At 43.4% G+C, this 21236-nt stretch overlaps 1 long non-coding RNA gene across 1 annotated transcript; it reads right to left on the reverse strand.

Annotated features, from left to right (window-relative positions):
- Nucleotides 1-10552: 10552 nt before the first annotated feature.
- Nucleotides 10553-18224, reverse strand: LOC132667660 (uncharacterized). The gene is made up of 2 exons (XR_009605289.3): nt 18048-18224; nt 10553-11630 (listed from the first exon to the last, which is right to left on the reverse strand). It is a non-coding gene; the product is annotated as an uncharacterized LOC132667660 (long non-coding RNA).
- Between the last annotated feature and the right edge of the window lie 3012 nt (nt 18225-21236).

Below are 21236 nucleotides of genomic sequence, written 5' to 3' on the forward strand. Positions count from 1 at the left end.
ATTTGGAAGATTGAAACAGTACTGGGGAGAAAGATTTCTAACCAGATCGCGCAAAGCACATGCCGTCACCCGTAATTTCTCTCATTTTGTTTTCATCCAGAGACATCCATCTGCAAGTCTGACCATTGCTCATCCGAAGACCTCTCCCTGGCATCCCACTGCCGGTGAGATCAAAGCTGGGCATGAATGTGGGTGTGATACAGGTGGCCCCGGCCAGCTGGTGACCTCCGGCAGGGTCTCCTCCCATCGTACCTGACACCTGCTTGCCTCACGTCCAACCCGCCAGTAATACTGACTGAGTTTTGTAGGACAAAATACTATTTCATGCCTCCGTATGGACTACTGTTTTCTTTGCCCAAAGAAATCGCGGTGCCACCGATCTCTCCACCTGCCCTTGTCCTAAGGGCTGCCTGGTGACCTCCTACTTGTCCTTTAATCAGCCCAGATGTCAGTTTCCGCAACACCTTCTCTTTACAACTCCTGACACCCTAGGGTTAAAAGCTCTCTCCTTTATGCATCCTTCTCACACTTTATTGTATCAGATTCTTTTGTTCATTTTGTTTATACATGTTCCTTCCGCTCATAAGCTTGTTGAGGGCAAGGACCATCTTTTTATTCATCTCTCTTTCCCCAGTGACTAGGCAAAGCCCAATACATCACAGCAATCAGTATTTGTGGGATGAATGAATCCTATTCTAGATTTTAGGTTTAGCACTTATTTAATATTCAGTAAATGTGAATTTATTCTATTAAAGTAAATTATTTAAGGCACTCATGAATGGATAAGGAAAATGTGTGTATACATGTGCACACACACACACACAATGGAAAATTACCCAACTATGCAATCTTGGCATTTGCAACAATATAGGTGGACCTAGAAGGTATATTGCTAAGTGAAATAAGTCAGGCAAAACAAGACAAAGACCATATGATTTCACTCCTATGTGGAATTCAAGGACAAATTTGACAAAACGAAGGAAAAAAAAATGACAGAAAAGCAAAACAGGCTCTTAAATACAGAGAACAAACAGGTGGTTGCCAGAGGGGAGGTAGGTGTGGGAATGGATGAGATAGGTGAAAGATATTAAGAGTACACTTATCTAGGGGCACCTGGGTGGCTCAGTTGGTTAGGCATCCGACTTTGGCTCGGGTCATGATCTCATGGTTCGTGGGTTCGAGCCCCGTGTCGGGCTCTATGCTGACAGCTCAGAGCGCCTGCTTGGGATTCTGTGTCTCCCTCTCTCTCTGCCCCTCCCCTGCCCACGCTCTGTCTCTTTCTCTCTCAAAAATAAACATTAAAAAAATTTTTTTAAAAAGTACACTTATTTTGATATAAATAAATAAATAAATAAATAAATAAATGTAAATCATTTGACAAATTTTAAAAACCTGTCCTCTCAGCTGTGCCATAGGGCAAACTTTGTAAATAGTGATGCTCTTTCTAGGTCCAGAGTTTGAGATCCAAAACATAGCTGTGCACATTTTAGCTCCTGGCTAGGATTTTGACCCTGTAATTTATGGATGATTGTATCTTTTGAATTTCCAAGATAGCCTACTGCAAACTTCTCCGACAGCTCAGTCAGGTAAAGAAAGCAAACACGTGAAGTCTGATTTAAACCTTCTTGGTCTGTTAGGGCTGCTGGTTAGGTTAGAAGAGAGGTTACAGGACAGGGGGTGTTAGTAGGGTGCAAGTTTTTCGCAGACAATGGTAAGACCACACAGTCAGTGGTGAAACAGAACCAAGAAGATCCTAGGTCAGAGAAATCCTAGGTCAGAGAAATTACAGTGTTCACATTACGGAGACTAACTGCCCTCATACTCGCCATCAACACAAGACTTTGTGTCCCTGCTAATTCTCTGATTCAAGTCTCAGTTTGGTGTGAGGTGTTAGTCATTTTCTGTCTTTCTTGAACTCACACATAAATAAATCCTTCCCTGGAAACGGAAAAGTGGATTGCTCGTCAGTACCCCTCCAAGACTTCACTGAACCGAGAGTGATTCATTCTGGGTGGCAGCAAAATCTCTTTGACTAATATCTCATTGAAGTCATGAAAATGACTAATGGAAAGTTCTCCGGAGAAAGTTCTCTGGAGAAAGTCAGTTGGTTGCTTGTAACTTTCTCGAGTCTGTGTGAGGAATCCTCAAGACCTGCTCTCGAGCGGTCCTGTTTTTCCTTTTGATGAGAACTTGTTAATTCAAAAAATGGCTTAAAAATGGCCTAAAAAGTTTATGTTGGCTCTAAAAGTTTGTGTTCGCTCTTCTCTCAATTTTAAACAGGAGGGCTTATGGTTTTAAGCAGATTTTATAGCTCGAGTGTATCCTAAAATTAAACAATAGCATCTAAATCTGTGCCTATGTTATTAGAGCTGGATGGAGTAGATTGAATTTGCAATACTTACAACTTGGCTCCTGGATTGGGAACAGGGATTCTTAGCTGTTATTGGTATTTTCTTACTCCCTTCCCCCATTATGCATTATCCCAGTTCTTTTTTTTAAAATTTTTAATGTTTATTTATTATTTTTGAGAGAGAGAGAGAGAGAGGGCGGGAGGGAGGGAGAGCACTAGTGGGGGAGGGGCAGAGAAAGAGGGAGACATAGAATCTGAAGCAGGCTCCAGGCTCCAAGCTGTCAGCACAAAGCCCGATGCAGGGCTCGAACCAACGAACCATGAGATCATGACCTGAGCCAAAGTTGGATGCTTAACCGACTGAGCCACCCACGCGCCCCAAATTATGCCCAGTTCTGTGCCTTGCCTTATTAACGCCCTCACTGGCACCCTTTGGAAATAGCACTTATTATGTATGATGAGCCTCGTATTTCCTTCAATGACTAACAACATACATTTTCTTCTTTTTCTAAGGACCCTATATAAGTCCACCAAAAACCAAACCAAACCAAACCAAACCAAACCAAACCAAACCAAACCAAAACAAAACAAAATAATGGTTCCAGGTCATCTAAAAGCAGCCCATCTGTGTATACATGCGTATGTGCACACACACGCACACACACGCACGCATTTAAATCTATGAGTTTATATAGATACCTCTGTTTCTGATCTAACACCACGAAATTCATTCTACCTAGTCTTCCCCTTTCTTAATTTGTAATTCCTTTTTCTGACAGAGATAAACCTTGCTTTCACTGTCCATAATAGACTTTCTGTTCAATCCTAACACACGCATAAAATAATTTCAGAATTGCTAACTCATACTCATGAAAGACACAGTTTCCTTGAGTATAATATTTTGTGTACATTTTTTGTTTATATAGACAAAATGTTATTTCCCAAAGTCACTCAGGATAATTCTGTTCTTTTCCACCCCCTTCAGTGTGGTTTAATTATTCATTTAGCAACACAGAAAGTTTCGTTCATTACTGCTTGTATTCCATTTTGCACCCCCAATCCCCCATCACCAAGCTTAAAGTGTTAATTATAGAGGGGTTTCAGTTACCATGGTTTCGCTTTTCGTGGTTTCAGACCATGGTCAACCATGGCTAGGAAGCCATGACCCTCCGTCTGCCGTATTGGCAGAAGGTCAATAGTAGTCTAATGCTACATCACAGTGCCTGTGTCATTCACCCCGCTTTGTCTCCCCAAGCAGACATTTTACCATCTCACATCATCACAAGAAGAAGGGTGAGTACAGTATGATAAGATATTTTGAGAAAGAGAGACAGAGACCACATTCGCATAAGTTTTATTATAGTATATTATTATTACTGTCCTATTTTATTAGTTGTTGTTAATCTCTTACTGTGCTTAATTTATAAATTACACTCTATCATAGGTATGTATGTATAGGAAAAACATAGTATATATACTACTAATATATAGTATTAGTATTGTCTGTGGTTACAGTCATCCACTGGGGTCTTGGAACATATATTCCATGCATAAGGAGGGGCGATTGGAGTAGGATTGATGCTATACTCAGGGTGAACTTGACTGATGGGTAAACTCTAGATTTATTGAAGAAGGTGATTGACTTGTATATACTTTTCCTCTCTATTCATAATTTACCTGGATTCTGGAGAGAAGCTGCACTGTGACAACCTGAAACCCACAGCCACATCATAGTTGCTTTTTAATCTTTTCTCTTTACCATTTCCCCCACCCTATTCTTGGTCTCATTTTTACACGAGTTTCTAATTAAGAGAAAAACTGGTTCAAGGACTCCTCCCTAATACTTCCAATTTGGAAGGAAATCAGAATGAAGTCAAAAGGCTAAATAAAAGGTAGGAAGTGGGTGGGTGGAAAAACAGCAGCCGGGGGCAAAAATACTTTATAAAATAGATAATACAGATTTCAATAGAATTAAGGGTCAGTGATAGTCCTATTAATTTAGCGCTAATACAATGAAAAGGGGGCACGTCCTTCTAGTCTCTGACCTGGTTCGTTTGCTGCCTGATCAGTGCCAGGAAACACATAAAGTCAAAATGCCATTAAGATTACCAGGCTTTTAGGGGCACCTGGGTGGCTCAGTCGGTTAAGCCTCCGACTTCGGCTCAGGGCACCTGGGTGGCTCAGTCGGTTAAGCCTCCGACTTCGGCTCAGGTCACGATCTCACAGTTTGTGAGTTCGAACCCCGTGTCGGGCTCTGTGCTGAAAGCCCAGAGCCTGGAACTTGCTTCAGATTCTGTGTCTCCCTCTCTCTCTGCCCCTTCCCTACTCACACTCTATATCTCAACAATAAATAAATGTTTAAAAAAAATTAAAGAAGAAAACGGGAACCAGAAAAAAAAAAAAAAAAGATTACCAGGCTTTTGTCCAAGTGAATCTCTGGGGTTGGCAGGGCCTTATCCCCTATAAAGTTTAGTTACATATCCTATTTCTTTTCATTCCTTAGTGCGTATCTATTTATTTATTTATGTATTTATTTAATCATCTATCCACAGACACAGGCCTGAGTTCTTGTTCTGGGTGAAGGACTTTGCAGGAGATGTGTGACAGCTCCAGTGACCGAGTGTCCTTCTGCCCAGTTCCACAATCTGTTTTGTGACCACCCTCAACAGTCAATGCATCAACACCACAAAATTTGGGAGCTACGCCAATAGAGGCCATGCAATCATGCTGAGAACTAACCTTACAAAGAACAAGACTCAGGCGCCCGAGAAGGGAGTGGTTTTGAACATCTCATGCCAGACCCTCTCCCCCTATTCAGACTTCAGAGAGAGAACTACCTACCTACAGGCCTTGCCTTAGTGCTTTTCCCTGAAGCAGTTCAAACAGCCCAGCCTGGACATGTATTTGAATCAGTGTAAACAGAGTTCTCCAATTAATGGGGCAAAACAGCCTTGTGTCAGCCCTGGGAAACGATGGGCTGGAACAGCAAGGGTGATTCATCAGGCAGGTCACAACAAGGCCAATGCAAATTCTAAAATGTTTGTTTCACTCGAACTATGCTATGCACTGGCATAGTAAACACAACTACAAAACGGTTACGTCAAATGCTGCAAACAACAATATAAACTTCAAAGTTGCCCGAGGTGGAAGTAAAAGAAAGATTAGCATAAACCTCAGAGCCAAGGATTTTAGGTAACGTTGAAAAGTAGGATTGAGTTTCAAACTTTATAACGCAGGTATTGAAAATGTCAGTTTGTTGGTAACATGTTTCCCTGAAAGAAAGATGCCTGACATACTGAATGTTGTATGTGCTTTATGTATTTATGAGCTGGGTTATGGTCTTTGTGGGAAGATAAGGCAGTTTGCATGGATGACACCTCTCTCTCCCTCTCTCTCTCTCTCTCCTTTCTTCTTCATTATAACGCACTGGGAAAAATAACTTTATTTTGTTTTACCTGGGATTCTGATTAAAGTTAACACAACTAATTGTGCAGGAACTGGACAGGGAATCCTTTTTATCAAAAAATAATACCGAACTTTCTTTGTTTTCGTTGGCGGTCTTACTTCTCTCTATCTGTTTGACAATTAAAGCTCGGATTTGGAACAAAATTCCCAGGAGAAATGTTATTTGTTATTTCTCTGGGGCTTGCATTAAAAAAATGTTATTACAGTCCTTTATTTCAGGATTTTATTGTGGGGAATCCATATCTACCCAGTGCTTCTAAGGATTAGGAGGAAAGGTGTTTCCAAATGTCCTGATCTTATCTGTGCATCATCTGAATTATGTAAGGGCCCCACATTTATACATTCAGGTTGGCTCTTCATTGGAGAATAGCTCGCATAAGGTTGTTGGTATTTCCTGCCCCTGTTAGGCCAAAATTACTGTAATAACAGCCTTTCTGGCTGGATTCAGGTACTTTGCTTCAAGCCCAGACCAGAATCAGGAAATGAAGAGGCATGTGTGAAAAGGAAAACTACTGGCGTGGAGGCTTGGGGGTGAGAAAGGGGAATTTCTCAATTTTTTCATGGCATCGAAATGTTCAGCATGGGTAAGTCATTAGGAGAGAAAGAAAGAACCGCTTTTAGTGGAAATTACCACTGGTCAGATGCTCCACTGTAACTTCCGATACTGTGTAAATGGCCTGGGTAGATCTGAGAGGCAGGAACCTTCCTCAGGCTAGGAGTTAGAACACCTAGTTTCTTTGAACGTATGTTGAGGGCTCATACAACTTGGCAAAGGTCTTCTCCAGGAAAAAGAATACAAATTAGAAATAAAAAATTAAGTATGATGGTGAATATCCATTTATAATGAGCAAAGAAATGCTAAGGATTACAAATTTTTAAAAAGCTGGCCAATGTCATTTATCTTACAAAATCTGTAAAGGCAGCACAATGTTTTTATTAGCCTGGCACACTTCGGTAATACTTTTCCCAAATTTTTTGGCTGTATACCCTTCAAAAGATAACAATGTTGGAATATTTTCTATAGAGGATGGGATGGTAAGTGAGTCTTTTTTTTTTTTAATTTTTTTTAACGTTTTTATTTATTTTTGAGACAGAGAGAGACAGAGCATGAACGGGGGAGGGGCAGAGAGAGAGGGAGACACAGAATCGGAAGCAGGCTCCAGGCTCTGAGCCATCAGCCCAGAGCCCGACGCAGGGCTCGAACTCACGGACCGCGAGATCGTGACCTGAGCTGAAGTCGGACGCTCAACCGACTGAGCCACCCAGGCGCCCCGGTAAGTGAGTCTTAATATGCAAAAACTTGTTTGTCTTCCACTACTCAGACCTACCTACTTTCAGTGCCAGGTGCTATAGGACAACCTGTAACCCTAAAATCTTTGTGTGGAAGCCAGCAGAGCTGGCATGGGGTGTGTGTGTGTGTGTGTGTGTGTGTGTGCAGAGGGTTGGAGAGTGCATGCCCAAGCCAGTCCTACACTGGGAAGGCTTGCAATAGCTATTATACACATGAACCATTTCGGATCCCATACACGGATCTTATAAAACATTATAGATATTCCCAACTCAACTTTTCCTTAGCTGGATCCTAAAAATGATCGAGGCCACCCAACATGAAGAGAAATGTAATGGAGGGGAAATTGGAGTAGAAAGAGATAGCAATATTTACCAATTGTGCTTTAATCACCACTTGTGATTAAAATGTCTCACTCTTACAAGTTTTATAGCCACTATAACCGTGCGGACAAATTGGTGGGCCTCTTTCCCGTCCGGGATATTGGAAGAAGCCCATGCAAGAGGAGAGTCCTGACATTTATCTTCATTAGTTTGGCAGTAAATCTCCCTGTGGTCCTATGTGAATGTGAGCAAACGATTTAACTCTGTGACCTCAGTGTCTACATTTGTCTATTTCACTGGATCCCGATGAGGACCAAATAAGATAAGTGCGTATAATAGCTTCAAAAGAACAGACTCACCATTTTTGTAGGTCACTCAGTACGAGCTTCATGCTTGGGGAATATAGTTTACTGTCAAATGGATGAGTGGTTTGAAAATTTCAGTATCTGGAACAGTAACTCCTATTCTGAGGGTGCACTTTAACTCTTTCCAAGTAATTATCCACTCTCAGCACCCCGGAAGCAGCCGTGGAAGCTAAAAGTTTGGTGGAGCTGGTGAAGAGAGGATCTGAAGATTTTGAAATTTGTTTCCAGTCTTATTAGGTAGCCAGTCGATTGGTTGGTGCTGGTGTTTTAGATGCATCTTGGGTGTATGGTGTTGTGTGTGTGTGTGTGTGTGTGTGTGTGTGTGTGTACAGGAAAGCTTCCAGAGTCTCAGGGGTTTCCCTCAGAGAGAGAGAGAGAGAGAGAGAGAGAGAGAATTTCGTTCTAGCAGGACTGAGTGAATTCAAAATGGGGCCTTACTGCTGGCGGATAAGGTAGGGAGGAAGGCGAATGATGAAAAGTTGGCTCACGCACACGCACACACACACACACACACACACACACACACTTTTATTTTCCTGTTTGGTCCACACAACGAAGCTGATCCTATCTCTTACCCTTACCCTTTCTCCAAACACATCTACTTGGTGCTTTATAAATAAATCACTGTCCGTCATCAGCCATACACCTTGTGTCTCTGGCCACTTTTCAGGATATGTACTTCATCTTCCGGACCTAGCTGAAACTTTGCTTTCCCCTCAAGGCACTGATTCATGCGCATCCCTCTCGCATGGGGCAGTTTCTTTCATGGGCCCCGGGGCCTGAAAATGCAGTAGCATCTTCTTGATCCTTGTTGCGAGTTCCAGATCATTTCTCCCTAATCTCAAGACTTTGTTCTTCTTTCCTCCAACCCTTCTCTTTTGTTGTCAGCCTCCTGCTTCGTCTATCTGACTAGAGTGTAGGCTGCATGTCAGTAGATGGTGTCCCTTATCCCCAGTACCTGACGCGTGCCAGGCACCTAACAGGCTTTCAATCAGTATTTGTTGAAGGAAAGAAGAGAACCAAAGAATAAAAGAAAGCGAGGAAGCATCTCTCTGTGAGGTACCTCCACTCAAATTTGCAGCCTTCTTGGATCAGACACGTGAATTATCCTAACACAGATCGTGCCCGCTCTCATCTCCATATCTGTGTTTCTGTGTTCTGTGTTCTGCATAATATAATACGTCAGACCCTGTCCCTCAGTTTTCTTGTAATTTTCTCTTTTAAGGCAGCTCGTGTCTGATGTCCTTGATGGAGCTTGTACTGGCTGTTGAAGTCAAGCCAACTCTTCCTTTCAGCTCTTATTACACTCGGAGCTAAATACTTCTATACAGTCCTTGCCATAGGTTTTGAAAATAACTGTGCTTTGAATGCGAGAGGAGAGGTGGTTTTGTTTCTTCGATGAACGCAAATCTCCCTTTAGGGCAGACCCCATTCCTTATTCTTCTTTTATAGCCCTCCTTGTGCTGGATACATGGCTTAGTAAAGACACATTCGTCATATGGCAATTGAAAGCAAAATGTTGAATTTATTTTTTTACTTTTAATTTTTAGGTAGACTATGTATGTAAACATGTACACACATGAAAGGAATTGGCATAAAAAGACATAAAAAAAAAGAATACTGGAAGTATCTTCACTGTTGTAGAAAAGTTGCAGCAGCTCAGTGAATTCTGACCCAGTCTATGTAACATTTGGGGATAAAGGGCTTCCTATACATGATGCATGTGATGCAGTCCTGGTCCTGAGGACCAGAGGTCCTGCCCTCCCTTGAGCATGTTCTCATAGTTATGGCAGCCTGCAGTGACCTACTTCGCAGCAGGCTCGGCCACGGTCAAGCTCTGGCCATCTTAGGGCAGCGCAAGGAGGGAGAGTCACTTTCTGTTTCATAAGCTGAACGACATTGAATGAAATTCCAGTATTTGAGGGCTGGGCACATAGGAATTAGGAGGATGAAGACTGAAGAGTAATTATAGTTCTGGTTAAAGGACTGAAGAAAGAATCCAGAGTATCTGGGCCATCCCATCCTACAAGGACTGTGATTTCTCTGAAATGATTGGTCATAAGTAACACCCATGAGACCTTCCCGTTATGAAGAATTGGCCATTGATAATGTTCCCTTTCGCTTGATTTTTAGGCCAGAGAGAAGGGGAAAACTGAGAGTTCAATTCTGCTGTCCTCCAGAAGTTTTTTGGCGAAGGATTATCTATCAAAACTGTTCTAGCCTCTTATTTCCTACATAATCCCAAGCATATGCTGTGAGAAGAAAGGAGTAGTGCCATTGCCGAGTTGACATGGGAGAATGCAGAATTTCACTCCCAGATCTATTTACCCATTACACACCTGTATTCTGTGTGACGTACTCTTTTATTCTTGTGAAAAACATTTCACATTCACACGTTCCAATAAAACTGAAATAAGCCACGTTCAAATGCCAGATATGTAACAAAGCCGTTATGAGCAGGGATTGTCTCTAAAACTCTCTTTAGAATATACATTTTTAACATTTGAAAGGAGACCTGCAGAAAGCTGGCATACCGGTTGGAAGGAAATTTGTACAATAGATTTTCTCGAATCAATTTTTTTTCCCTCGCCACTGCTTTTAGCCTTGTCTACAATATTCTCAAAGGCAATGGTCTCTGAGCTCCTGCCAACATCCCGGTATTAATCTGCTGAAACAAAGTACCACAAACTGGGCAGCTTCAACAAGAGAGATTGGTTGTCTCACAGTTCTGGAGGCCGGAAGTCGGAGATCAAGGTGTTGGTAGAGTTGCATCCTCTGAGGGCCGTGAAGGAGAATCTGTCCCATCCTTTTCTCGAGCTTCTAGTGCTTTGCTGATATACCACCTGATCTCTTTTTCACTTGACATTTTCCCAAAGTTTGTATCTGCCTTTATGTCCAAATTTCCCCATTTTATAAAGACACCAGTCATATTGGATTGACGCCCACTCGAAGGATCTCATCTTAACTTGTTTAAATCTACAAAGACCCTGTTTCCATGTGAGGCACATTCTGAGGTACCGGGGATTGGGACTTCAATACATCTTTTTTTTTGGGGGGGGGGACACAATTCAGCCCTTAAAAATCTTTGTTTATTCCTAACTAATAATTGCATTGAAAGGCAGGCAATGGCTCTCACAGCTGTGGGTCGTGGTGTGTATAATCCTTGAGATATGCCTAGGTATTTTAGTAAGATTGATGATGTCGGTTTTCTAAAAAGAAAAAGGTTGAGACGACTACAAATGTGGCCCCCAAGTTCAAATGGCTGCTGCAGGAGCCAGTATTGTTGGAGTAGAAGCTGAAGTACACCTGGGATTCTTTGGCCAATACATGTGAGAGTAAACGTCCCTTTATGCACCGTGTGGGTTTCCTCCCATTCTATGACCCAGTAGGGGTGAAAAGCAAAGGGAGAGCAAAATTAAGGGAGGAAAAAGAATTCTAAGAAATCTTTGCTTGATATACTTGACATCTTGAGAGCTTTTCAAACTTTTACCACCAGGTGATTGTTGATCATAAATATGCAGAGCGTTTACCAGTAACAACACGCATAGCATACAAAGGACTCTTTGTTTGGCTTCTTTGGAATCTGCCCTTGATTAGTTGCTCATCACTTATCCCTGCCTCGGGCATAGAGGATGATCAGCCTCCATCCAGATGACTCAACTAATAACAAGCAGCATGCTGGGCACTGTCGGGTGATTCACAGATGCAGCTGAAGACCAATCCAGAATGCCGTTCCTCACGTGCATACTGGATAACCCAACACTGGCGATTCAGGTGCCAGGCAGACCCCGGAGGTTCACTGGAAAATTCTGCCCACTTTGTGGTGTGCTTGAAAACTCCTGGAATAAAATCGTAAGGGGGAAAAAAAATCACCATAAATCCGCTCCCCACAGGTAATTTATTTAGAGTGAAAGAGCGAGTCACTGTTAGCACCATTTGTGGTAGATATAAAGACACTCAGAAATAGAGGGACTGACGTCTCTTGGTGATGGCTGGGTAAACAGAGCAACATCCCTTTACGCTTGGGTATCTATTCTCTCTTTTTTAAATCACTGAGATGTGGTGAGCAGCCCTTTTATCTTGTTTTACTTTATTTAATTAATAAATTAAGAGCGGCCAGATATCACAATCTACATATTTTAAAACTAGCCTATTACTACTCTAAAATCGTCTCTGTTTGTGTCCTAGGTATGACTACACATTTGATAGGAGGGGTCAATAAAGATGTACATAAGATAGGGCATTCCTACTCCATAAGCTGTCTTTTTTCCTTTCCTTTCCTTTCCTTTCCTTTCCTTTCCTTTCCTTTCCTCTTCTCTTCTCTTCTCTTCTCTTCTCTTCTCTTCCCTTCCCTTCCCTTCCCTTCCCTTCCCTTCCCTTCTCTTCTCTTTTCTTCTCTTGTTTTCTTTTCTTTTTTTCAGTTCTAAAGCAGAGGAGTTAATCATACAGAGTCTAGAGTCAGACTGCCTGGTTTATTAGAATTTTAGCTTTAGCAGGACTTTGGGTGAGTTATTTCATCTTTCTGTGCCTTATCTCTCTGTCTCTGTCTCTCTCTCTCCAAACCTACTGCCTTCAGACCAGGTGTGTACCGAAGGAGGCAGTCTTCCTCCAGTCCTGCCAGGGACCCTTGGGTGGCTTTCACAGACCCCATTCTACTCCTTCCCTCTCCATTATGAAAAGCAGCCTTCTCTGTTTATGGAACGCAACTTGTCCCCTGTCTAGGTCTCTCTACTTCACAGATAACTGCTTCCATTATGAACACTTTCTTCACCACCACTCTTTGTTTTCTCACCTCTCCAATCTCTTCTGCAGCTGAGCCCTACACTCCCTCTGCAGTCCCTGGTCTGAATTGAGAACCTTCACATGCCAGGTGAAACATTTCGTCAAATCTCATACTTCACAAGTCGGCGATCCACAAATACTTTTATTAGCTTCCTGTGTGCAAGCCGCCAGAAGCTGTATGTCATTTTTTCTCCATGAAACCAACATTCAAATCAACCGTAAGAACGACGACAGCAACAATAATAATCATTTCCATGAAGTTAACCTGGTTAGTGTGTAGGTACAGGTTTTTCAAATGCAAATTATGAAATAGATCCAAGGATAAAGATAAGGATCCAAACATTAACAGCACCAGATATCGCTATGCCTTCCTGTCATACAGCCCAGGATGCTGACGGGGAGCGCTGGATGGGGGGTAGGTGGGGAGTTGGAGCAGAGAGAGGAACTTACAGCTGTGACGGGAGGGCCTGGTAGGTATCCCTCAGTTCAAGATGCTGGCTTTCTTACTGTTTCCTTTAGAGACTTAAGCTGGGCGCTAAGGCCTCAGAATCTGATGTAAATGTTAATGTACATGTAATGTAAGTGTAAATGTTAATAACAAGGTCCCGACTAAAAGAATACTATTTCTTTTTGGGAGACCATTGTCAGATGTAACTGATGCTATAGTCATTGTCCTTATGCTGAAAACACCCAACAGGGTCCCTCTACTCATGTCCCACCTCTGGGGTCTGAGGACCATCTACTAATTCAGAAGCACCTGGTGTGTGTCTTCAAAATGCAGATTCAAATTCAACAGGTAATTTTGATGGACCCTAGAGTCTGAGAGCTACCGCCTTCCGGGCTTCGGGCCTCAGTAGGGTCCGTTTCGCATATGGCTGCACTACACAGTGAAGCTTGAGTTGCTCAAGAAAATGCCGGAACGATGAGACGTTAGACACGTATCGCAAGCATTCGTTTTAACCTTCAGATCTCCTACCGTTTCTTAAAATCAATGTTGATAGTCATGGTGACAAATAAAATCAACTTCAGAAGGAATTCCCTGTAAATATAAAATATAGTAACTCCTCACTCAATCCTTTGGGCTCCATTCAGTCCTTTCCTGGAAAAAGATGAGGACATCATTTGGGATCATAGCCCTGCTGGCCACAGGGGAGCTTCCGAAAGCGGAGTCATCCTACGTTCAGGGAAGGCCTTAGTCACTTCACTAGAAGAAGTGTTCCAATTCCTGCTGTGTAATTGAGCTCTGTGAACAATGGAAGGAGGACATCAGATTAAAGAATATTGTCTTCTTGATGCAGAAGACTTCACTTATCTCTTTAAAGAATTTACTCACGCAGGGCTAAGGGATGGCCTGGTTCTTCCCTGTGAATCAGTGGAGGGTTTCCCTGGGAACAGAGACCCAGACACCCCTGCGCCCCCAGGCATGTGGATGGGGAAGGAGGGCTGCCTGGCTCCTGGGACCACCTTGGGTCAGGGATCCCCTCTGCTTTCCTGTCATCAAGTCATTAGGAAAGAGATCCCAAGAGGTCCCTTGGAACTAGGAACTGGTGTTTAACAGCATACAGTCTGCACAAATAAAACACTTTCTCTCTTTCTGTCTTCCCAAATAGCATTTTGAAGACTTGGACATCTAGGAATTTATTTGAAGGGCTTAGGATAGAGGTCAGGTTAGCTAATTAAGAGACTAATTTTTTTTTTTTTTTTTTTTTCTGTTTTCCACCTCTTCAATTTGCATCTCGGGCTATAGCTTGGTCGTTTTCATCCCTTGCAGTGTATTAGAGTCGTCCATGGAGCTTTGAGAAATTCCAACACCCTGGTCCCATTACTGGAGAGAGCCTGATTCAGTTGGTCTTGGGTAGGCCTTTAGCATCACTTTCAAAGCCCAGCATCACGGGTTTCAAAGCTCCCAGCTGATTCTCAGTGTAGCCAAAGTTGAGAGTCACTGCTAGTTTTATGACATGACATTTACAAAAAGCCAGTGGTATTAAAATCAACTACCACCAATGACAACAAAACTTCCGATTCGACAGATCCTAACATTTCAGTAGTTGAGGGAGGCATTATTCTTGGTTTGAGATTTTTCTGGGAATTTGACCACATTTCACATTTAAATGCCCAGGCCAGAATTCCACGACTCAACACTCTAAAAAGACAGACAGAAGATTTTCCATCACGCCGTGGTGAAGCAGTAACAGCAATACCCAAATTCGTATCTGCATCCGGTTTGAAGGCAGAATGCAGCAAGATATTCAGAGCGTACAATTGCTGGTGACACCTTGTTTTTTCAATCTGTCCGTAAAATTTCTAACCTCAAAGCTGTAGAGAATTTAGTCTCTGGAAAGTCCAACGAGTGTAACAAAATCGGCTGATGTTTTTGCGGTTAGGTTGCACTTGATTGATCGCGGGGACTTTCGTCTGGAGCCAATCCGTGCCACAGAGCCAGTTGAAGCATTCGTGTGTAGCCACAGATGCTTATCTCTCCTCGTAACATCTATGAGAGCAACAGCAGACAAGAATGAGGCTGGATTGGCTTCTGAGGACGGGGACCGCCTGAGACAATAATTCCATCAGGTGCAGTTTGATTTGGGGGGTGAGGGGGTTGGACGCCTGTCCAGACGGCTGAGAGGGGGCAGTGATATGTCTTTTCTGTCTAATGTGGCATCAGCCAGTGTGATGGGATGAGTTTTATGAGTTGAATTCCTGGCTTCTGATGGTGGTGAAAGATAAATAAAAAAATTAGGAGAGCTACATAGCGAATACCTTGGAGAGACTGAGGGACACACATATGTAAACCTTCTTCTGAAAGGCAAGGGGCCAAGAACAAAAGAAAGTCAGTATTTTAAATTAAAGTGCATTCATTGAGATGGCGTCCTTAGCTAGTCTCTGCCCCTATGTTGGATGGGAGGTACTTATATTGGCAGCTACAACCACTCACAACTCCATCCTTACCGTGAAAGCTGGAAGGGTGGGGGGGTGGGGGTGGGGAGGGGGTGCAGGGATCCACTATAGTCGTTGCTGACATTCATTTAATGCCAAAGTCATAGAGGGAAGTAATTCGATTTAATGGCAATGGAGTTTTAGAATGAAAATGCGTGGGATTTGATTACCTTAATTGAATTAAACTTATACTTCAGATTATCTCATTTAAATTGCCTGTGTTTCCATGTATGTTTTGAATCTTTGGCTTTTACTACATAGGCAACATTTTCTTCCCACGAAATGTGAAGATCTGTTTGCCTCTCCTTCAAGGCCCTGCTCAGATCCTCCCTGCGAGCCAGGGTCAAGTGACCCAGGCTACTGCAAAAGCGATCTCTTCCTTCTGCCCCAGGGGGAGTTGGGTCGTAGAATGTGAGCACCAGAGGGGCTTGAAAAGCTCACAGCACCGTCCTGGCGCTCCCTCTACCCACAGCGTGTGAAGGCTCGGCTTTCTGAGCCTCTGGTTGTCTGGGTAGCTGTGGGACCCAGCCTGACTTTTGTAGTCTCTCAAGGGCACCCAACACCCCTAAGGGCAAAAACCATGGGGGCTTTGACAACACATCGGGTGAGGGCAAAATGTCCATTTCCAGAATGAAAATCAGTCTTGCACAGTCATACAACGTACTTGATCCCAGTTACAAGAAACAGATTAATGAAACCACCCAGGTAGACCTCATGATTAGCTAGACAGGCTGAATGCCTCCTGACCTACATCTGAGCGCCCCTTTGCTTTTCTCTCCGTGGAAAATAGGATTCCCGGCAGAGCAGCCTGTGCTGGAAAGGAAATCGAGAGAGGAAGGGAGGGAGCGGTGCTGGTTGCGGCCCCATGAGAGGGTGAAGTAGGCAGTAGTCATTCTATAATCTCTCACTCCTTTGCTCTCCCCGAAGCAGGAATATCTGATGTCATGAAGCAATGCGTCCGTGATCCACTAAGATGAACACATTTCTGTTGCAGGAGGGAATCAGGCTTTCTCGTTTCTCTGAACAGCCGGTCCCAGGGAAGTCTGAAATTGCTGTCCTCAAGCCCTCTCCTCACCTCTTATTCCTTTGAGGTTTACAGAAAATCTGTGCTACAGTTAATAATAGATAGATCTATTGTTACCTTTCAGTAAGAAGAGCAATATTATTTGGAAATATGTTTTTGTATCAGTTTGAAAACACACACGCAGGTGTCACCATTTATGCTTTGTAGTATAATGGTCTGCCCCTCCATTCTTTTTCTTTCCTGGTAACTTGTGTACATATATGAGCTATTAAAGAATGGTTACTTATTCACTCTCAGTAGAATAGGCAAGGCAGCAACACAGTCAGTGACCAACTCAATAGGCATTTATTGGGCAATCACTTCCTTTAAGGCACTGAGCCCAGGTACTATGGTTAATACAAAAATGCATAAGGCCTTGACTGCTCCTCCCAGGGGCTTCTGGTCCAGTAAAGGAGAGTAAGCCGCAGATACAAACAACCCATGCAGAATAGAAAGTGGCAAATGTGAAATACAAGGAACGTGCTGCGGGATTTCTGAGCACAGTCAGATCACGTCTGAGGGTGTTCTGCGGAGCGGATGCTTTCTGTCCTGGGCTCCGACGGAGCTGAGGGTTTGGGCAAGTAATGGTGGGCGGGTAGAGATGGGCTACCCCAGGCAGCAGGAGTCGTGCGAGCAAGCGGATGGCCCTGGAAAGTGCCGAGCAGTGTCTGGACCCGTAAACTACTGTTTGGTTGTGATGTCGATAGAGCGCACCTCTGATGGTGGTGAGACGTAAGTTCTCCCAGCACGAGGTCCCCAGAGTACTTTGGTGTCAAGATAAGACATTTGAACTTTACCTCCGTTGACGCCTACGTTCAGAGAGATACTGATCCAAGTCTTCCCAGGGCAGGGAATACCCTGGCAGCCTCTGCCCTTCCCAGGTAGGACCTGGGGTGCCTGTGGGGATCTCCACCTGGCTGCCCTGACTCACAGTCTGCCCTTGAACTTCCATCCCAACAATGCTCTCCTCTCCCTTCCAGAAGCCATGTGAACATACACTGGTCTAGTTGCCCCCATGGGCCTGAGCTCTGCCCTCAACCTCAGTCCACTGGAATGTGACCCTAACGTCAGTCTAGATCTTACTGGGGGAAAGCTTCTTGTCCCCTTCTCCTGTCACCCAGCTGCTGGCCAAGACTCAAGAGTAGGAGGTAGGTGTGGGATTCAAAGCCAGTGCTTCTGGTTCTTTCCATTCTACCACATCTGCTTCCCATATTTTACTCTCCTAGGGATGTACTTGCCATATTGTATGTACAGGCCTCCAAGAGCGGGAAGGAAAATTTCATCTTAGTTAGTGCTTCTCAAAATTTGCCTTTTGCTTGAGTCATCTAAATAGCCATGCTAGAAGAAATATCACTTGAAAGATGCTTCTGAGGCATTTGTTTACAAATATTCTTTTGAATAAATAAATACATTGAGCAATAAACATATTAGAGCGACATTCTGAAAATGAATCACTCAGCGTGATGCCACCAACCTTGCTTGATTGACTTCTGGAATGATCTGCAGTCCGACAGCTGTGCTTCGCTCTTATTCGTGGAAACACAGATGCAGACGCTTGTGTGAACAGACCTTCCATGTCCTCGTTGTTCACTATGCAGAGAGAGCACAGTAAGACTTCCTCCTCCCCAGAGATTGCAGCATAGAGCCCTTCCCTCGATCATGAGGAGAAATAAATGACCTCCCCCGCCCCCCCCCAGGGGTGCCTGGGTGGTTCAGTTGGTTAAGTGGCCAACTCTTGATTCTGGCTCAAGTCACCATCTCACAGTTCGTGAGTTAGAGCCCCGCGTCAGGCTCTGCACCAACAGCATGGAACCTGCTTGGGTTTCTGTCTCCTTCTCTCTCTGCCCCTCCCCCGCTTGCTCTCTAGCTCCCTCTCAAAATAAATGAAATCAAACTTCAAAAAAATAAAATAAATGACCCCTGCATGAGTTGACTTTCCTACCCCGCAAGACTTGGTATCGATTATCTAAGAACAGAACAGGTATATCATGAAACTTTAATACAAGCCTAGAGATTTTGAAATCTAGATTTAGAAACATCATCGGAGGAATGGTTGTTAAATCAAGGGAGATCGTTTTTGCTAAGGGAATGGCGTTTAATCCCAGTGTTTTATTTGTAGCATTAAAGTGTTAGGAAGGTGTTTTATACAAAGTCCTAAGAGGAGAAAAAGAGGAAAGAGATTGTTTTGAATCTAAATATGCCAATAAACAAAAAGTGAGCTAATTCTAACATCTGAACCCTCACCCCATTTGTCTTGTACGATAACAACAAAACCATAAATACATCACGTTGGGCCGCGCATGAAAGTTGCGAGAGTTTGCCATTTCCGTTTTTTAAAAGGAGAAGCAAATGTGTCTGGCTTCCTCGATTTTTTCCTATCTTCAAACGTGCACCTCTAAATAACCATCATGGAGACTTGCTGACTCACAGCACTTCCTTTCTCCTCGGCTCTTTGAGAACCAAGAATGGTGTCACTGGAGAGCAGGCAAACTAACGTTGCACGTTATTCATTTTCACCAGTAAGATAGTTGCATGCATTCGTGTCTGTTAACTGGCCAAAGTCTGCCTGAGAGAATCCCTAAATAGGAATGACTTTGTAAACGCTGAACCGAATGATAAATCCAGCAACAAGTTTTCGATTTGCAGGTGAAGCCCCAGCTGATTTTCCGCCTGTGGCCGTTTCGACCACATGTCCTCCGCGCTCCCATAATACTTGGGATTTTCATCAGCATCGGTGGGACCACAGTGTTTAATATTTAGTGGCTTAAATATCTCTCTCCCCAGTCAGGTGAATTTCTGGAGGATAGAGACTGGCTTACCCACAATGGTTCCAGAGAGGTGAACCAGAGGCCAAATCAGCCAGCAGATAGAAGATTCTGTGTAGGGCTGTCACGTTTCCATTTCAGCGCTTTCCATTCCGTGGCACAGACACCTGTAATTTCTTTGCCCGAGTCACAACTAAGAAGGAAGTGTCCCACTTGGTTATCTAGAGTGAGGAATACGGGGTAAGACTGCATGAAAAAAAAATTTTTTTTCAACAACGTGGATAAAAAAAAAAAAAACTGAAAGAGAGGATGGGGAACCCGCCATGGCAGCTTGCTAACTGTCTGCTTTTAATGCTTTGCTACATTGCTGTCCCTGAGCTTTGAAAAATGCAAGTCTGATGAATTTGCTTCTCTGTTTCACATCCTCCGGTGCATCCAAGGGGACTTGGAGTAAAGACCACAGTCCTCACCTGCTGATAAGCCTGCATGCTGGGCCTCTCCTCCATCCCGCCTGCCCCTTGGAGCCTCACTCTCCTTCGGCTTCTGCCCTCCACCACCGTTGGTTGCTCTCTTTCAGCTCATCAAAACAGATGGCTCCCTCCTACCCCAGGGCTATTGCACCTGCTGGTCCCCCTGCCTGAATTGTCAGAGCGGAGAAGTATGCCAACTCTTCTGCTGTCTTTGGCTACAGACCTCTTTTGTTTGGCCAGCCCAAACAAAACAGAGATTTTTTTCAAGTTTGAATTTGAATGCCTTAAGGCCAGTAGACTTCCTCCAGTCTACCCTGGGCCTTAATATTTATTTCAGTCTTATCCCCTGCCAGATGCACACATTTGTGTTACCTGTCTGCCCCCTCCCCACAAAGGAATTTGAGTTTGCAATCCCTGACCTAATTAATTCCTACCAAGCAACCAGTAATCTGCACCAATGTCACTTCCTCACGGAAGCCATCCCAGCCCCACACTCTCAAAACATCCTGCACTTTCCCTTCGTGGCACCCATCACGATATTTTTTTAAAGTATATTTTATTTTTGAGAGAAAGAGAGAGAGAGTGGCAGAAAGAGGAGGAGACAGAGAATCTCAAGCAGGCTCTGTCTGCACTGACAGCAGTGAGCCCAGTGTGGGGCTTGAACTCATGAACCATGAGATCATGACCCGAGCTGAAGTCAGACACTCAACCGAGAAACCCACGCGCCCCCACGATTTTTTTTTTAAATCATATTCTAACTTTTACTCCTAAAAGTAAATTTGAGGTCTGGGGACATTTCATCTAATTTATACCCTTTCATTAAAAGCTTAAATTATTCCCAGAGTAAATAAGCCTGGGTAATATCTAACTTTACACACACACACACACACACACACACACACGTGTGTGTGCACGCTTGGAAAAGGCATGTATTTGTAGTCTAAATTGACTCTGTTTAAATAAGGAACAAGGAAGAACTTTTGGCTTGGGACTTATGATACTAGTTTTTTAATCCACAGTTGGAATTAAGTAACCATTTGTGTAATTAAGTTTTTAAAGTCTATCTTCCTGGCAAGAATGGACATCACAAAAGGTCAGGAAGTCTTGTCTTTTCCACATGTATTCTCTGTGCTTTACAAAAAGAAGGCAGTCATTTATTGAATGGGTGAATGGATGTCAAAGCAAGAGTATTCCAAAACTTAATAATATAAATAATTCTCTAAAAGTTTTAAATGAGAATTATGGGCAAACATCTTTTTGGGATTTACTTGAGCCTAACCCTTCCAGTAGACACTCTACTCCCTAACCCTGAGCTGCTAATACTGTATGACCCTATAAGGACAGTGGCTTCATACTGATGCACTGTGTACCAAATGACAGAAAGAATGGGGGAACGCACAGGGCTCCGAGCTCCCTGCACATAACTAA

The sequence above is a fragment of the Panthera onca genome, chromosome B2 (genome assembly GCF_046562875.1).
Source record: "Panthera onca isolate mPanOnc1 chromosome B2, mPanOnc1 haplotype 2, whole genome shotgun sequence".
Classification (NCBI taxonomy): Eukaryota; Metazoa; Chordata; class Mammalia; order Carnivora; family Felidae; genus Panthera; species Panthera onca.